This window comes from Abramis brama (genome assembly GCF_963993115.1).
Source record: "Abramis brama genome assembly, chromosome: 2".
NCBI classification, from domain to species: domain Eukaryota; kingdom Metazoa; phylum Chordata; class Actinopteri; order Cypriniformes; family Leuciscidae; genus Abramis; species Abramis brama.
Window position 1 is genome coordinate 44590752 of NC_139964.1, and position 4817 is coordinate 44595568.

Consider the following 4817-nt stretch of genomic DNA (forward strand, 5'->3'; position numbering starts at 1 on the left):
GGCCGTCCCATTCAGTATTTTACCGCTCTGAAGTGTGCTCAGCAGCGCCCCCTTTGTACCCTTGAAGCGGTCTTCTGCGAAGCCCGCATAGAAGCAGGCTCCACGCACTTTAACTACCCAGGAATCCTTGCGAAAGGCCAATCAGACAACAGATGGGAGGAGATTTCACTCACGGATAATTGTTGACATGGCTGAGAAGAAAATATTACGGTTTTTATGACCTAAATGTACATTTTACCAGTTGTTACCTACAGTTTATACAAACATTATGGTCATCGACCAGTGGTTGATGTCTCAAACATAATAATAGCGCATTTAATAATACGATCGCATTATGATTCATTAAATAAATAGAACCGTATGTCAGGGCTTTACTGAGTCATATGTAAACATAGTATGAATATTGAAACCTGTAAATTGAAAAAAAATATGTTTAAATTATGTTTTAAAATTGTAATCTTAGTTCAAATGGAACATTATGTAGCCTATTATTATGTACAACTGTATACATCATTTAAATAAGCATGATATATCTATTGTTTAATGCCCAGGTGATATGCACAATATCAAAATATAGAACTGTAAAATTAGGATGTGTAGTGGACATGGAGATAAGACGTCGGAGCGCAAAAATGTGATTTCTCCTGTCCAACAACAACCAGGCCGTTATTTCCGGCGTGCCGATCGAGTCTGTCCCAAAAATACCTCTCAATGCGCCTCGTGGACTCGCGCCAAGGGCCCTGTAGGTCTGCACTACATGACGTCACCAAAGTGTGGACTCTGAGGAAGTCCACAAGTCCGGAGTGTGCCATTTGGGACAGGGCCTAAAATGCTGAAGCTACTGAGTACTGCTTTAATGTGCGTGCGCGTGAACCTTCAAACACTGGAGCGGAGATAAGTTGCCATGGAAACGGCGCGGGACCGCACTACTGCAACTGTCAGCAAAACTCCGTCTCGCTGTTGTTTTCACTGCTTTCAGGTGAGTTTAGCCTCTAAAATCACACAAATAATACACACAACTGTTCTTGACACTTATCTTACTTGTAATTGACACGCTTCTGTTGAATATTTACTTTATAGAAATGGTTTAGTGTCTTCGAAAAAGTCCGTTAGCATCTCAACCGTTTTCAGAAGAGGTAACGTTAACGTTAGGCTAACGTTAACTTTATAGCTTGAGCTTTTGTTTATGAAAGTTTGGTCCTTTAATCACATCGTATGTGTAGATGAGAGGTTTTGATAGTTTTGTAAAGATTTGGCTTGGACGTAAGCTAATTTATTTAACGTAAACGTACTGTTAATAACGTTACATGGAGACTGGAGAGTGCTTAAAAATTGCTGAAACTAGCTCAACGGTTAACAAATATTGATAAAAATTGTTCTGTGATTTCAGCAGCAACAGAAATAATCCCTCTACAACAGAGGAAAGCTCCAAAATGTCAACATTTCTGAAGAAAGCTGCTGCCAGATAAGTGGGAAACACAGGTGAGATGAGGAAGCTCATTAAATAAGAGAAGATTTTCTTTTTCTCGAAAATACTAGTTAATGTTATCTCATTGGTATTTTTGTCAACTTGTTCTCTTTCAATTAGGACTGGTTTTATATTTCTATTTCCATCTGATTAATCGTGGGCCTCATTTAACTGAGAGTAGGCATTTATGAATAATTTTGGAAATATTAAATAAAATATGAAAAACATTGCACTGTTGATCAAACTAGTCTACTTTAATGTTTTAAAAGGAAGTTTTATTTGTTTTATGTGTATCAATGTCAGATGGATAAATGAATATTAGATGCAATTCAGGGTAGGATCAAGTTTCTCTCTGTGAAAAAGAATGTGTGTAATACTCAAAATAGTTTCTGTGTTTTAATGTGTGTGTGTGTGTGTGTGTGTGTGTGTGTTTGGGTAGCGTGTGTATGCATGTATCCATGTATCCACACATGCTCAGGTCCAAGGGCTCGATATTTGCAAGCACATATGTGTACATGAACATAATGAACATGTTCATATTTTACTTAATATTTCCAAAATTATTTATAAATGCCTACTCTCAGAAAAATGAGGCCCACGATTAATCAGATGCAAAAAGAAATATAAAAAACAGTCGTAACTGAAAGAAAACCAGGTTTGAATTGGGTGATAATATAGCATAACAAGTGATTTATAAGCTAATTTTTGTAGACCAGTTATTTTTTACCAGGAACACCACAAGTGTTATAGGGTTTTATACACAACACAATGAAAAAGTAAACCTAAAAACATACATTTTGCTATCCTAATTAAGAAATCATTGTCTGTTCTTTCTCTTTTCTGCATTTCACTTCTGCTGTAGCTTCTGTCCTTTTAATAAACCTGTCATTGTATAATAATATTGTTGGCTCTGTGACAAATGATTTGTTGTGTTCCTAGATCCTTCCATGCTGATGCCCTGCACCGTAGCAGAGTTGAGCTGATCATCATCTCTAAGGCGCTATCACCCATATGACTAGTAAGTAAAACCAAGCCAAAGACAAATTTCCACTTGTGGACAATAAAGGAACTAAACTAAAACTTCAAACATACACTAATGTTGGTAAAAAAAAAAATAAAAAAAAAAAAAAAAATTTGAATGAAGTCTCTTATGCTCACCAAGATTGCATTTATTTAATTAAAAATACAGTAAAAACAATAATATTGTGAAATAATATTAAAACATTTAAATAACTGTTTTCTATGGAGAAGCATCACATTATCCTTCAGAAATCATTCTAATATGATGATTTGATGAAACATTTAGGATTATTATCAGTTTTGAAATCAGTTGTGGTGCTTCACATTTTTGTGTTTTTCAGGATTATTTGATGAATAGAAAGGGGAAAAAGCATTTATTTGAAACAGAAATCTTTACTCTCTCTTCTGGTCAATTTAATGCATCCTTGCTGAATAAAAATATTTATTTTCTATTCTTATAAAAATAATAATTTTATTGAACCCAAACTTTTGAATAGTAGTGTAAACTACCATTTATATATGTTGGGTCTATTTAACAATTAATCCTGGAGAGAGAAAAAAGAAAGTGGATTAAACCGTTACACTGGTTTACAAAAAAATATTAATCAGCACAACTGTTTTTAACATTGATAATACTCAGAAATGTTTAGGACGTTTGCATTGTGAGAATCTATAGTATTCAAATAGAAAAATGCTGACTCGTTAGGTCATGTTTTCTCATTAAAATCTGACGATTTCCTATTAATTCAATAGAATGTAAGGGAATAACTCTAGAATATCCTTCCTGATATGTTTGGGGCCCAGAAACATGATCCTAATTTAAATCTAGATTAAAGACACATCTCTGTAGCCAAGCATTCAATTTACACATCTCATAATCTTGCAGTTATATGTGATGAAATAATAAAAAGTGCACATGATCATCTTTTGTCTGAGATAATATGACAGCAGCAAAGCTAATCTTTCTCCTGTTGCTTCCCTGTCTCTATCTCAGGATGCTCAGCAACTTCACTAGAGATTACAGCAGCTCTAGTGTGGATCCAGCCTCACTCATGAAGACTTCTAATGACACCAACACTCAAAAAGACTTCAGATGATGGCAACTATAGATGGACACAAAACTGCCAGATATTATCCTTACATTGCATTGGCCCGGTTTCACACACAGGGCTTAGATTAAACCAGGATTAGGCCTTAGTTAAATTAGGATATTTAAGTAGCTTTTTAAAATGGACTTCAGAAAAAAAGAAGGAAAAAAAACATTACTGGTGTGCATCTTGAGACAAAACAATGGCCCTGAAATATTTTAAGATATGTCAGTGCAAGTTGCTTCCAGTTAAGACAGTTCAAAAATGCATTTTAGTCTGGGACTATCTTAAGCCTTTTCTGTGGAACCGGGGAAGGGAAGGGAAGGTTTGCATGACAGTTTTGCTGACAAATAAACAGGAATATCTTAGTACACGTAACTAAGAGAAAGAGTAAACATTGTTCTAACATATTATCAACATTGTAAGAATAGCAGGTTGAAAATCTTCAACCCTTTAAAAATGTTGAAGGATAGCAATTAGGACTTTAAACTCATGACTTGTATTATCTTATGGACATTACTTTGTTGCCAGAAGATGCTCTCCAGTGAGTAGCAGTCGCCTCTGGCTGATTAAAGGATATTTTGCTATTGTATAACCTTGAACATGCATTTTTTATAAAGCTGCTATGAAACAATTTGTATTGTGAAAAGCACTATATGGTTTTACTATGGTACAACTGTACCAACCATGTTATTTTTTTATTTTTCAAACCATGGTTCAACTAGTAATATTGCTGTAATAATTGCTGTAAAATTATGGTAATCATGACTATAAACATATGTTTTTAAACCTTGGTTGTTGTGAAACCATGGTTCATTTTGTTAGCAACTATGGTTTTACTGCAAATGCTGTGGTAAAACCATGGTTAATTTTCATAAGGGTACAACTTATCCTATAATGTACTTGACTAATAGTCACATTGGATAAAATAATCTGATAAATGTAATGCAAATATATCCATTTCATCCGTTTACTGAAAATGAATTTAATAAAAAATAAATTTGCAACTGCTATTGAGACTGGTGTACATTGCTTTTTTTATCCATTATAGTGAATTTTGGTTAGCATGAGTAACTGATTATAAACCGTGGACCGACCGTGGTCCGCCAGAAAACACTTATTATAAACCAGCGGCACGATAGCGGACCACCGTCGGGAAAGCGGCGGCTGCCGCTGGAGGTCCGCTAGAATAACGATGAGCAAAACGCCAGTGGGCCGCCAACTTTGCCACCGGTGGTCCG

General features: G+C 35.2%; 1 long non-coding RNA gene across 1 annotated transcript; it reads left to right on the plus strand.

Annotated features, from left to right (window-relative positions):
• The first annotated feature begins 1387 nt into the window (after window positions 1-1387).
• On the plus strand, window positions 1388-4537 carry LOC311078468. Its single transcript, XR_014605174.1, has 3 exons — window positions 1388-1482; window positions 2408-2486; window positions 3483-4537. It is a non-coding gene; the product is annotated as an uncharacterized lncRNA (long non-coding RNA).
• The last annotated feature ends 280 nt before the right edge of the window (window positions 4538-4817 follow it).